This window comes from Zonotrichia albicollis, chromosome 8 (genome assembly GCF_047830755.1).
Source record: "Zonotrichia albicollis isolate bZonAlb1 chromosome 8, bZonAlb1.hap1, whole genome shotgun sequence".
Lineage (NCBI taxonomy): Eukaryota > Metazoa > Chordata > Aves > Passeriformes > Passerellidae > Zonotrichia > Zonotrichia albicollis.
Genome location: NC_133826.1, coordinates 19454766 through 19469849, shown reverse-complemented (window position 1 = coordinate 19469849; position 15084 = coordinate 19454766). Strand labels below are relative to the sequence as shown.

Genomic DNA, 15084 nt, shown 5'->3' with positions numbered 1-15084 from the left:
TAATTTCAATATAGTATGCTGTACACTGATTACACTTGTTTATATACTCTGGCAAAGACAGGGCGAAAGTTTTTTATTTAGAAGAGATATCCTTCTGAAAAAAAAAAACATTTTCATGGATGTTGCTAAAATATTCTAACCATTCCTTTGAATTCAGGCAATAAAATTGTTTACTATACTAAGCATTTCATTGGGTCTTCATTGTAGATTGCCTGCTTCTTTAATCAATAAATTGCAGGCACATGGGGCCAATCTAGTCAAATAAATTTTAGATCCTTTTGATTCAAAGTTGTTGGAATTTCTATAGCTATATACTATTTATCCAGTTTATATATATAGTATGTAGACTATTTCTTTACTGAGATGCAATTATATTACTATGTGTTAGAAATAATTAGTGCTGCAATGATATTACAGCAACACACATACTTGACACCAATGGATTTGTTTTCACTGCTTTTGGGTATCTCTCTACATGATGACAGCTTTATTCTTCAAGTGAATCCAAACTAAGAATCAGTTCTAGCAGCAAGTACACAATTCATTTATTCTTAATGAGGTGTTTAATCAAAATATATTTGATATCTTAGCCGTGGAAAATAGTACTGAATATAATGCAAGCATAGAATTGATGGGCCAGAAAATATCCTTGCTCTTCTCCTGAAATGTTTAGGAAGCAATAATTTCAGACCATGAAAAGACTTCTCTAACTTGCAATCCCAACCCTAGAACTTTAAAATAGCATTTAAATAAATAATAAATGAAATTATACCATAAATAAACTGAACTATCAAGTCAGGTTGTATTACACACCCAAACAATTTTGAGTCCCACCACTGGAGGTGGTTGTAAGAACTTCTGAACTGCAGAAGCAACAGAAAGTCCAAGACATTAGAGCTGTGTGTGTTGTCTTAGGAATATATTTTCTGAGTTAGCATTATACTGGCCCAATATTCTGCACACTTATCTCCAGGGTCAAAGAGGCCTCCATAGCAGAGAAAGGTTATCTGCTGCTCAGGTAGCAATGCCTCCCTCTGCAATGAAGTGGCCTGAGAGGAGAGCACGAGGCTGTACCAGACCTGTGAGCACAGCAGCTGTGGCTGGGCAGGATGAGAAGCCTGAGAGCCATCTGGGCTCACATTTCCATATCCCCTTCAGTCAGGGTGAGAATTGGCAGATAACCAGTGAGAGGGCACAATGCTCCTGTCTGGCTCCTCTCTATTATCATTTTGGACAAGCTGAAAGGAGCAAAGAATGAAGAAAACACAAAACTTCCACTGCAGTCTACAGAGTTTATTTCAGTTCGCCCTCACTGCACAAGCATGAAAGGAAAGGAGTAGCTTGCTATGGGATTTTTACAAAGGCAGATCTCCGACAAGAAACTGAGAATAAGAAGGATGAGAAACTCCTAATTCTGCACTCATTCAAGGGGACAACACCATATCTACACATTTGCTAAAAGAAGTTTCAGACCTACACTAGGGATAGGGGCTCTTTTTAGGGCCTTTTAGGTTCCTCCCAGCACAGCAGCTAGAGATGTGAGCAGGTGTAAGAGCCAGGTTCTGTGTGCTCCAGACCCTGGCTGCTGCAGCTGCCTTTGACTTCAGCAATATTTGGCTGTTAACAATACTTCCCAATCAAATGTTGCAAAATGACACTAAAGTATGATTTTAAATGCTCTACAATACACCCCCAGATTTCTTAATTTATGGTCCTTTATAACACAACTTGTACAGCTGGTCAAATAATATGAATGAGTTTATTTATTAAATGGTGAAAAATATAATAAATTTATTTATATATTATATTATATTATTATTTATAAAATATTATAAAAGTAGATGGTGCATTAGACCATATTATAGCATATATCAAAGAAAAGTTGATTCGGTTCCTCAGCATAACATACTGTGTATATTGTTTCCATTCTACCATTATTGTTTCCATTCTAAAAAGCTGCCTGAGAGAGCTTGGCCAGCCCAATGTCTCATTCTAGACAGAGGAAGATGAGAGTATATCTCATCTCTTCAACACTCAACTTCCTCCAAGCTCTGCAGCTTTTTCTTTCTCTGGATACCCTGCACAAGTGGAGGGAATAAAGACACCCAAGACTAATTGCCTGTTCAATAGTTAATTTTCCATGGATACTGCAGGCACAGAAATGGATGGAAAGGCAGGGGCAACTCGACATGACTAACAGCAGCCTAATGTTGATAAAAATACTTGTTTACAAGCAAATTAAAGAAGTTGAAAAATACTTTCACACAACATCAGTAGAAACATGTAAATAATGGGTTTCTAACGTGGTGTTGGACGTTCTTCAGAATGATACAAAGATTACAAAATTTTTTAATGTACTAAAAATATGATGCTGGGAAAAAGATAAACCACTTGCCACTAAAATTCTGTAGATGTTTTCAGCTACAATGTTTCACAAACAAATTAAAATAGGGATAGCAGATATGATCAGATATGTTGTCCATTGGCTTTTTATCCTTTCACTACTTTTCTTTGCTGAAACACAAAATCCAGCAGTCCATGTATTTTATGGTATAACCTGTCCAAAATTAATGGGGCTATAACCACGACTCAGCCAGCTCTCCTCTGTTACTAAATCTTCTCCAAGTATCTCTACTGCTGAAGTCGCAGGCACAACTAAAGCTGTGCTTTACCACAAATACATCTAAGGTATAAGATGATTTATAGGTTAGAAAATCCTTAGCAATCCCATCTACTCCAATATGGATGCCCAAAATAAATGAAATTCTGATATGCTGAGTTCATTTAAAGACATTCCAAAAACCCACTGGATATTGAAAACCGAAGTCTTTCCATGATATTATAGACACCATCAAAAAGCAAAAATGAACTGCCATTTGCACAGCAAAGGAAAACAATTTTGGGGACAGTCTCATTCCCTGTGATGCTTGCAAGTGTGCACACAATCTGCAGAATGGAGGTCAGAGTTTCATCACCTCTCTGAGGTGTTTGAAGGTACAAGCACAGAACCTGAACTGCAAACAAAAATATTGGGTTGGTCCCATCTGTCTCTTACACTAAGGGTGAACATGGTACTAAATCATTTTCCAACTCTCCAACATACCCCTACATGCAAAGACCTTGAAGTATTTGAGTTGGAAAAAAGGAAGTGAAAGAACAATGTTTGAGGGTAACTTTTTTTTTTTTGGTAAGGAATTTTAGATTTTCTGCAATAGATTCATCATTATCAGCCAAAAAAGACTCAAATTATTGTATTTTTAAAAAGGTTTTTCCCAGAGTTTGGGAAAAGAGGATTTTTTTGACATAACAAAAAGCCTTGCAGGGACACACTGAACATACTAATTCTCTGATGTAAATTAGAATAGTTTCAAAGCTTTTCTAAATTCCACTTTTTCTGCAAGAGCCAGGGAAATTATGCCTGCCAAACGGTGCTGCAATCCAGTATACTCCAAGAAGGAAGAACAGTGCAGACAGTTAATATACCTTTGTTATGCATAGGGATTTATTTTACCAATATGCAACCTTACCTGTCCAATTAGATCAGCTGCTAGATTCTCATTTTTAACACACCAAATGGGTATAATTTAGCAGTCCTGGACATGCAGATTTGGCTTTGAAAACCAGCATGATAAAGGGCTATGTGGTGATTGCTTTCTTACACTGACCTATAGAACACAGTTGTTTAAAAATGGCAGATCACAGTGAAAAGGCACCACTTCAGCCCAGACCCAGCTGCTGCAATTTCTGTATGAAATCCCCAACTGGGATTTGTGATTATGTGCAATGGCCACAATTTGTTTCAGACTCTTGAAGAGACACTGCAATAAGCCAGAAGAAATGTTTCAAAAACATTCCCAGGTAGAAAAGCACCTGCACAGAGATTACCACTAGCATTTGGTTATACAGGTTTGGATCACTTCCACCATTTCCGGTATTCTATAGCAACTCCAGAAATTAGGGCTTCTCTTGGTAATCCTTTGTAGAGGATTGGATAATCTTTTATGAAGACAACAGCCTATGCTAGGTTACCTCTGGTCTACCAGTACAGAAGTAGTAACTGAATAATTAATAGAGCACAGCCTCTGCTGGGCTGAATTCCCAGAGCAGGGATTTGATTTCAAAGCTATGAAGTAGGATCCGGGAGCTTCATCTTTGTCACGCAGCCCAGTATAGCCTGAAGGAAGCTCATGGGGGTAAGCCTCCAAGAGAGATGACATGTGAGCCCTATTAGACCTATTGTTCTTTCTTAACTCAGGTGGGAAATATCCTTTTCCACACCCAGTCCAGTTCCCTTGATCATGCCTACCAGAGAACTGCAGTATTTTTAACCATGGTCAATAGAGAAAAAACTGGAGTTCATAAAAACATGCCAAGCTTGAGTACTTCTACAGAAAATTAGTTTTCTTTTCAAAATGCAATTTTTGAAGTGTCCAAACAGCACTTTTTGTAAAATATGCCCAAGTGTTGCTTGCCACATCTCAGATGCCTAATTCTAAATGAAAATAAAAAATACCAAGCACAAAACAGCAGGCTGAATCCTGAGACTAATCTACCTCAGAAACCAGAAAACTCAACCTAAAGGCTTGTGAATATTCATTCTGGACCAGGTTCTGATGATGTTACACGTACTGAGTAGTATCTCACTCCTCATATTACTGTACTGAAATTGATGTATTTGTACAGTTTATACCCCCATGTACCTGTCACTTCACCGTGGCCATATGATGCTGCTAGGAAATTATGAAAATTATTTTGGATGGGCTTTTTGCCATTAAAAAACAGTTTATCGTATTGTTGTGTTCTGACATCAGACTTTGATAAGAAGCCTAACTGCTGAGGGAAGGCTGTGCTGCAGCTGCTACTACTGGATATGACTGCCCAGATGTATTTCCTTTTGGCAAATTAAAACCTTCAACGTTATCACCACTGTTTTGGCAGTTTGCTGAATCTCTAAGCACTAGAGGTCACAAAACTTCTGCTGGTGATTTTTAAATTACACTCAGTGGCAAAACACAGTCTGCAGTCCACCTTCAGCCCAGGTTTTCCTTAGGAAGGAAGAGGGAAAGCCCAGTGGCCCTTTGCCTTCAGAACGATGGCAGGAGCTCAGCTCAGTGGTCTGCTGCACATATCAAGAAACGTCATCTGCTGTTGCCATCACACCCTCCCTTCCCCCCACTGTGCAGGATTGCATTATCTCTTACATGTTGTGTGACTTTTATTTCTCCTGGTGATCATCCCCTGGTATTTCTAGCTTCCTTTTGCAATAGCAATGAAGAAATAATGTAGTTGCCTTGAGGAAGGCAGCATGGCAATCAGAGAGAGCAAGACGCTCAAGCACCCCATAACTTCCTCATTTTTATCTGCATTGGGCTCTTACCTTGTGTTCTGTACAGCTCCCCATGATGCAAAGCAATGGAGAAAGCACACACATAATTACTTCTAATGGATTATATTTACATTATTTCTGTCTCTAATCAATTAGGAAAGGTTTTGTGAAGGTCACCTTGTTTATGAAGTGACACAGGACAAGCTGTCACCCTCATTAATGCAGAGTGGAACCACAGCTAATGAAATGTGCAGTTCCTGGGTGAAGGGCTCACCCAGCAAGCACTTATATTTCAATGCACAATGTGTTTCTGCCAACAGCACCAACTGACACCTCATCAAGGATCAACTCAGGCCTCTAAGGAAGAGATTTGGCACAGAGAACAAAAATCACAAGTGTCTCTTCAAAAAGGCTTAATTTTAAAAATTATCTCTAAAAGTTCTGAGGGAAATTCCCACATGATGGCATTTCATTTTTCATATAATAATCATTAAGAACTATCCAGATTTAATCTAGAAAATTTGGCCAAAGTTGTGGACAAACAGAATTTAGGAAAGAGGCGCTACTTTAAGAAGCTGACTTTCAATCCTTAATAAAAATCTCGGAAACTAAAAATTGAAAACACATATCTTTACTTTCAAGAACAATCACTTGAAAAAATTTCCACTAAATTGTTTTTAAAACCTATTTCTTAGTAGCTTTACACTGAGAAAATGGTTCATTTTCCCTGAAGTCTTTAAAATAACAGCTTAAGCTGCTCTGCAACAAGTACCAAGTCAGTCAATTCTTCGAATTTAACACTCCTTACAAAAATAAATTAAAAATATATTTTTCAAAAAGAATAAATTTAAAACTATGAACAAAAAATTCATATTAAAATGTCAGTGGAATTTTTTGCTTCCAGATAGATCAACTGATAATGCATACAACTGTGCGCTAATAAGAATTATAGCAGAGGACATTATTTTATGTTGAATAATGTCCATGACAATTCTAACATCTTTAGGGACATAATTTAAAGAGATGTTATTCAAAATAGTATATTGATACACTGCTGAGACAGAAATTTCAATCCACAGAACTCAGGGAACTTGCAAACCCAAGGCTTGTTCCCATGGTAACTGCAATTACACAGCTTCACTTACGCATTATTGCCTTTTCTTATGAGCTGCCAGAGCAGAGTCTGACTGCTGGAACTCTACCAGGACACTTTTACTGCATTTGTAACTCTAATCTACAGGTGCCACTATACTCCAAACTCTTACAGTTATTTTTGCACTCTGAGTTACATTTGAACTGGAAGGTCAGGAATATCAGCACAAATCCAGACTGAAACAGCAAAACCACAGCACTTCAAATCTCACTGAAATACACAACCCAGAGCAGCACATAAAGCTTGTCATGTATATTTTTTTATGACAGTAAGCTGTTGTTACCCCATGATGTTACCCCAAGCCTCCCTTGATTGTTTTGTTAATTCCTATTATTTCAAGAGTTTCTATTTTGGAAACATTAAATTTCTCAGAATCAATCTACACAAGGAAAACAGTATACTTCTATTGGTATAGGAAATTCTTAATAACACAATAAACCAAACACTAAATAAATAAAAATATTTGACTTTAAGTTGTCAAAAACCTCTGCCCTCTGCATTACAGGTAATGACAGAAACCTCAGCAAAATATGTTGGAATTATCTTTTCTCCTTCCTTAAATTTATTCTGAAAGAGTATATTTCCCTTTGAATTAAGAATGAGTGAAATAAGTATTCACACAATTCAACCATTCTCCTTTCAGTTTGGTTAAACAACGTAAAATTGAGCCAGTAGTTCAGTTCAGGATAAAGAGCAGTTGCAGCTGCTGAGATCTTCTTCAACCATAGCATAAAAACACACAAATATGAGAAAATTAAGAAAATATATTAGGAGTCACCTAACATTCTGATAAATAGAATTTAAGCCATTTAAGCATAGCTGTTATGCCAGAATTTATTTTGGTTTACTGATTTAAGAAACAAAGCATACTCCTATAACATGAGCTTTCAAGGCATGTGAAGGTAACACAGCTCCCACTGGAACAGAACGCATCACAAATCTGAAAGTCTCTGTAAATCTGGGTTTATTGATATCTATAAGGAAAAATAATGGCAATGAATTATCTACGAGGGTGCTGCGTAGCTGAGCTCAGTGTGTGCAGAGCTCTCAGAGCTCTGGGTGATTCAGGTGCTGCGGCCTGCTCTGTTCCCGGCAGCCCTGAGAGCCTCACCCCTGCAGCGCTGGGCACTCAGGACAGCCCCACCTCACACCTCTCAAAGGCTTTTCCAAATCTCAGCTAACCTCCAGTGAGGTCAAACACTCCCTAAAACAAGCAGGTAGGATATAGTCTGAGGTAGGCTTAGTTTTTCAGGGGGGAAAAGGGGAGAGAGGGGTTGGGGGTTTGCTTTTTTGTTGTTGTTACTGGTTTGGTTTAAGGTGAGATTATGGGGGTTTTGTCTGGTTGGTTGGGGTTCGGGGGCTTTTTGGTCAATTCCTTTTATTTAATAGTGATTTTAAAAGGGTTTGATGTGTAATATGTTATTTTTCAAATGAAAAGAGTGAAAAAACATCAAGTTATCAGTAAGCTGTATGAAATAGTCTGCTGTCTTGTAGTTTCCCAGCTACTTGCTGATCACAGAACTATCCACTCTCCCTTTCTCAGTTCCTTTCTTTGTGCATATGTCAAATGCTGGCATGCAGGCTGCCCAAAGGGAATAGAATATCATCTCCAGCAAGCTGTTAACATAAGGCTGTGCATGTACCATGCCATTATTATGACAGTTTGCTCTAAAGCAGAAGAGACAAGCAGAACAGGGGGAAACTGCACAGCTCCTCTTTCTACCTCACGTCTCCTGTTCATTCATTCCTTAATGTTAACCTTACTGGGGTCTCACACGCGGTCAACTGCAAAGCACAGAGCACTTCACAAACTCAGTTGGCTGTAGCTGGGTTTGCCCATTTTCATTACTGACAATTAAGAGCAATCTTCTTCAAAGGCCCCTGAATTATTAACTTCAATCAAAATACACCTCAGAAGCATCTTGTGTGACAAGAATCTCTCAGCTCTTCCCTTCTCTGAGCAGTGGGATCATTTGGGTATGAGCTGCAGGGATTTGCCATGCTGCAACAAGCAGCAACCTACTGCAAGAACCCATTCGCTTGATATTGCTTCAAGTGGCCAGTCTGGATCAAACTCAATTAGCAAACTTGCTTCAGATATTATTGCTCCTCAATTCTTCTACCTCATTATATTCCCATCTCATAGAAGTAGCCTGGAAATACTTAAAAACACATGACTTGCATAAATATCCTAAATAAAATATTAATGAATTACTGTTTCCATTAGCTTCTTTAGTATTTTCCCCAGAGTGAACACTGCAGCCTTGAAATATTCAAGAACTGTTTCTGCTCTCATATTGCCAGTTCCTATCAGAGCTATCCTCTGCTCCTTTCCCAACACTACAGCAATCTCATTAGCCTCCGGTATTCCCTGCCCTCTTTCTTTAATAGGCCCCAAAGAGATTGTTTTTAATTTCCGTTCTACCTCTTGCATAATTAACCCAGAGAACCCCTGTCTTCCATTCTGTGATTTAATGAAATCAAGAATGGTAAAGAACAGTATTTCTCACCTACCAATACTCAGAATTGCCTCCTACATTTCTGTACTTGATAGTGTTTTTAAAACTCAGCTGATATATAAATTTTACCTGGTTGAGTCACTGAGGCGTTCCTCTCCATCATTTGGCAATTTGCTAAAAAATAGCATTTTGTATCTTATTTATAAATAACATCAAAGCAAAGATTTCCCTGGTTTTGGCCAGAGTGCCTAGTCAGAAGAGCAGAGCTAGTTTCAAGGATAGGGAGCCAGAAAGCTCCTTGCATCCCCATCAGGATGCCTGTGTTAGGGGCCAGAGGACAAGTGCTTTCCCCACAGGAATCCAGGCACCCACAGAGGGGCTGGCCCTTGGCAGGTTCCCACCCCTCATGTGGCATTTATTTTGGGATAACCCTTTCTCTCTCTTTTGTGCCCTTGACAGAAATGTTTCTGCTGTGTTCAGAAGGAAAGTCAAGGACAATAGCTAGATCTGAATATATTTTGCTTAATTTCCAGCTAGCTCACATATACCAAACCAGTTCCAAAAAAAGATATTTTAAACATAGAAAAGGTGCTGAGTTTAAAACATTATACTATATAATTGGGGTTTGAGTTTTTGTTAATTTAGTCCTAATGTAGAGATCAAATATCAAAGAGAAAATAAGTAGACAGGTGCCAAAAGGATCTCTTCAAAGAGAATACATCCAGACTGGTATGTTACTCACTTTCTTGATGCATTTGTGCCCCCTAAAATGAAGGGAAGAAACCAAATACATTTCAGCAGAGTTTGTTCACTGTTTAACTTGCTCTGAATTAACTTTCATCCAAATTAAATACTGCACGCAAGTGAAGCCATTTACTTCTTGGCCTGGTTTTAGTCTTTTAATTACCTCACACTTCTGGAAGACAATTTGGATTGTAACAGAAACGGATTTGAAACACTGATGGATTTCTCTATGCCTTCCCGGCAGCAAAAAGTGTATTATTGTAACCTTGACATTAGCTTACTGAAAAAATGGTTTTGCACTCAAAATTAAACGCTATGTCTCGTGGAAAACAAAACTAAAAAATTAAAATAATTAGGTATGCATTTGCTCCTTCTCCCTTTGGAGATTGAAAAGTACCTGAGGCAGCTTGTTTTTACAGCATGTTTGCTGTCAGGGGGCAATGAAGTGCAAATGGGAGCCAATCGAACCTGGTGATTTGTTTACTCAGGAAGGCAACAGCCAGAGAAAAATGGAGGATTTTAGTAATCAGTCACATTAGATAAGGGACAAACTGGTATGTGATCTAGCTTTATTAATAAGGAGACTTCCTTCGTGGAATTAGAGATTGACTAATTATCTTCCCTGAAGATCAAGGAATTTACTTCACCTTATCTGAGTTTGCGGATCCAAGATGTCCTTATCTGCTTTCTCCTAAGCCCTCAGGCAATACAGACATCACAAATTTTTACTTCAATATTCAGAAACCATTCTGGTATACCCAGTAGTCCCTATTGTCTCCAAAAGAAAAGCTTTATAAATAGGAAGTGGTTTAAAGATTTCATGCTCTGTATCTGGTGAAATTTTAATTTGTGTTATCAGGCATGTATCAATGACTTCTAAATATGTGGTGCAGCTCAAGTATCCCCTACCCACTGGCAAGGGACAGGGAAAAAAATTCTTCATTAAAATGCCTGCACGCAGAATGCCTAATCCAAAATCTGCTGCAATAATTAGAAACCTTCCTGATACCATCATTGACTTTTCCAATCAGACTCTTTCTTGTGGAAAAACTCGAACTGCTTTCATGAACAGCTGAGTAGATTTTAATGTTCAGTGAGTTCAACCAGAATTGGTTCTACAAGATGTTATTATAGACCTTTGGTTAAAGTGACAAACTTTCTTGATATGCAAATCAGAAAACATCAGAACTCGCAACACACAGTCCTGAAAAGCAGAGAAATCTGTAGCAATTACAGAGGGCACATTCTGAAGAAAATTGTTTCTTAGCCCTGTAAAACAATATTCTTTGTATTGATTTATCTGAGTAGCAGCGACTCTTCATAACTGGACTAATTAGAGGATGAGGGTCAGCTCTAGCTGGAGCCTATCTTCTAAACATCAAATATGAAGCTGCTCAATTTCTTATTTTTGTATGATTATACAAGAGAAATAAACCTGATACTAAGGGAAACACATTAGGGAAATCTATTGCTATGAAAATTTGGGTATTCCTTACACCAGTATTTCCTCAGCTGATCCATCTTCCCATCTGCCCAAGTGTTCTGTTCCAAAAATCCCACAAAATTCCACTGAAAATCACAGTGGGGAAGAACAGTAGAAATTTATATTTTCAAGCTTTGAAAAGTTTGGAGGCAGGAAGCCAGTCTGATATTTTTGTTAACTAAAAAATGCTACACCATTCTCTTGTTCTCTAACAGGTGATTATAGGTAATTAACCTGCCTTTACTGCTGTTGGCTCCTCAGGACTGACGCCTTTCTGGCACCTTGGTTTTTCCTGAAGAGGCACCTGACAAATGCTACAGAGGCACAGCCTGAGCCCCTTTCTTGCCACTGCTGCAGATGTCAGCTTGGAGGGGATAATTTGAGCAATGTTGTGTCCATAGAAAAGAAATCAAAGAAATAATGTAATTCTGCAAGTCAGGGCATGAGCTGCTTACCTCATGCTAATAGAAATCAGATGCTATGGGGAAGAAGCTGAAGACAATAGTTGTTAAGCCACTATCTCTACAATTTGATTTGTACAGTCTGTCAGACAGCACACACACAATAGGGCTTTATGACATTTATGGTTAAACTAATTATAGCAACAAGTTTTTTAAAACTGCCTCAAGCTTCCATGCTTCATGATACAATAATCTCATTGTCTTCTCCATTTTATCATTGCAATCTTGTTAAAAATCTCTGACAGAAAGCAGTTCAATCTCTTTCTGCTGATAGGCTGATATCATACTTAAATGAAACTCATATCTTTTAATCTAAAGCTATTCTGATGCCAACAGACTAATTTGAAGTTTACATCAAACAACTTCCCAGGCAGCCTGGAGTTCTCACCAGCTACATTCATGTCCTCTCTGTGAGTAAATGGAAAAGGAGCAGAAGCAATAATGACAATGAATTCAAAATAAACTATGGCAACATATTTTTGAAAGTTAATTTTGAACATGCCCTGAAAGAATTTGCACCAGAATCCAGCCTTTTATGAGGTAAACTCCCATTCCACAGATGTTGCTGGTATCAAACATATTTTTAGGAAGTCTGAGAACACTGCATCCTTGTCTACAGGTCAAAAACTTTTTTGAAAACAATTAAAAACATAAATGAATTAATGTCTTTATGGGGAATTTGTAAGCTTAAAAGAGGAAAAATAAACAGAATACATTGTTTCCCCATGAAACACAACTGTCTTTAGTTGTTGTCAAATAATTCATGACCAGCAATAAAAATAAAAAGGAAATTATAATTTTAATATCAACCCAAGTGTAACCTCTTCTCCTGCAAAAAAAAGTTAAGACAAAGTATTGCTATTCAACAAAAGAGAAAATATCAAAAAACAGCAAAACAAGTTTAATAAGACACCTAGGTACCAGAATTTCTAGAGTTTACTATTTAATGTATTCAGCAATTCCTTCTGCAGATGAGTAAATAGTTTTTCTCCTCATTAGGACAAATTACATTTTGTTTTCATACTTATGAAAACACAGAACCAACTTCAAAGAAAAACAAGGACTATGTAAAGGAACTTACTCTTTTAAGTTTGTGAAATGGATAAGACTTCAGATTTCTAGAAAACTAATTAGAAGAGAATAACTTTTGGCAAATAAATGATAGGATGTGAAATTTATGAAACATGAAGGAAACCCAACTTGCAAATGTTTGTTCTGCTTCAACTGAATTATTCATTGCAAATCACATTCTTGTGACTTTAGTCCCCTCTCTTATCACAAATTCTCTAGGAAATGACCATCATTTTATTCAAACACTCATTACCTGCAAGCATTTGCTGAACATTTTATGTCAACAATTTTGAGTCCTTGGGATGTTTGTAAAATCTTTGCCTCAGTGCCATACTACTCTTTTATATGTCTGGAATGTTTGGCCAACTTAATTAAAAAACAATGTTTCTAGTGCTCTTTTTAAATGACTAAGATGGTTTAAACAAGAGAAAAACAAACTATGAATGCTGAATAGCAAATAATGAAGCACCATAAAAAAAAATCAAGCAAATATTTAAGGCATAGGTATAAAAGTGGAACACTGATATGATTAATCACTGCCTTACTTGAGAGTAATTTGCCTTTTTTTTTTTTTTTTGTCTGTCCACTTTCTCTACAAGCTGTTAATTGTCTCAAAGCTCTGTTTTAAAGGCATTCTTAGTTGTAAGTCTAATTCTACATGGAAATAGCATTTATGGTAACTGTTTCTCCAATTCCATGACAGATGTACTAAGAAGTATTTTTTCCAAATGAGGAATAGATGCAAAATTAAAGTAAAATCCAGGACAAACATTTCAAGCTTACCCACGACTTCACATCAACCTGTGCATTAACACATGGTCACATTTCTCTGAAGTTCCGCTGAGCAGCAATTCCCTATGAACATTTTGCTTTATCTTCTTAAATATAGGGGATTCTCTCATAATATAAAGCCATTTGGAAGCCTCATTCACAAGCTCCCTAAAACCAGGCACAATGTCAAACTAGCAGAATAAACACTTAAATCAGAAACACATTCCTGGCCTTATACTGTAACATTCTGTTATGGATCTCATAAACAACCATTTACATTTTCCAGAACTATTTACATGCTGTAATTTCATTTTGCTTTGAATTATGGCTGGAAGTTTTTAAAACACACTTTAATATAAATCAGTTTTGTCTGACATTGAGGCATTATACCTCAATAACACTGAAAAAAACTACTGAATTTCATATATTGGATATATCTACAATATCAAATCTGTGGAAGGTGTAATGAGTAGTATATTAATGAAAGGTCTGGAATAGAAACCAAAGCAAAAAAGGGATCAAGACACACAAAAAATTAAATATTTCAGTGGCATCAAAATTAAACCACTTTCAGAATCTATTTTCAGATGATTCTGCTTGAACCAGCACAGAATGCAAAACTTTGAACCAAATATTATTGAAACCTCTCTGCTGCCTTCTGTCAGACACCAGTTCTGAGGAAATGCTGTCTGTACCATAGCCCAGTGCAGTTGGAGAATATCACTGTTTTGCAAGGCTGGAAAAGGAACATCTGGAATTGAATTCTGGGAATATTTCCAATCCAAATACATGATTGCATTCAGGCAGTACATTGATGAGGTATTCTACAAAGAGATCACAGACAGTAATTAGTGTTGCTTGGAAATAACTAGTAGCACCAGTTTAGTGGAACTTCTGCTGACACTGACTTTCCAAATGAAATCCGTGTCACAAATTTAGAGAAACCAAATAATTTTAAACTAATATCTTATTGGAAACCAATAAAAGATCAACACAAGGGCACTTCTGATCATTAAAAAAATTCCTGTGTACCAGAGCTCAAAATTAAAAGGATCTGCTAGGGCAACATGAAACAACCACAATGGAAAGACATCAGTGGGATATAATGGCAAGGAAGAAAAAAAATTCCATCTCTTCTGTAATTGATCAAAGTTAAGGTAAGATATTTGCATAATTAAAAATCTGTTGACATATGAGTCGAACAGAAATTTTAAAAACTGTCACACAAGTGAGCAATATAAATACAGAGAAGATGCAGAAGGAAATAAACATGAACATTGTACAGATTGTAGAGAATAACCCAGCCTCAAAACAGCCACGGGGAAGAAAAAAAGAAGAAACCTCTTTATTGTGATGAAAAACCATAACAAAAACCTACTTTTATACCAGAAAAATCACCACCACATACTGAGAGTTCTAACTGGAATAATCAGTGTACATTCAAATAGGTGTGCAATGAATCAGACTTTCTTTCTGTTTCCAGAACAGGCTGAACATGCCATTTCATTGCTCTTGAATGTTGTATTCTCTACAAACAAAAGGGGCTGCTTTTCCTTCTCTCCACCCCTGCAGTTCCTGGAGCTACACAATCACACACAGTACAAGTGATGGATGGA

The 15084-nt window shown here is 37.2% G+C and overlaps 1 long non-coding RNA gene across 2 annotated transcripts in view; it reads left to right on the top strand.

The window, feature by feature from the left end:
* The first annotated feature begins 7570 nt into the window (after positions 1-7570).
* The window catches only part of LOC141729854 (uncharacterized), a 48488-nt gene continuing 40974 nt past the window's right edge, over positions 7571-15084 (top strand). For both annotated transcript variants that reach the window (XR_012581378.1, XR_012581377.1), the window contains exon 1: positions 7571-7696. This is a non-coding gene — a long non-coding RNA (uncharacterized LOC141729854). The remainder of the gene's footprint in view (positions 7697-15084) is intronic.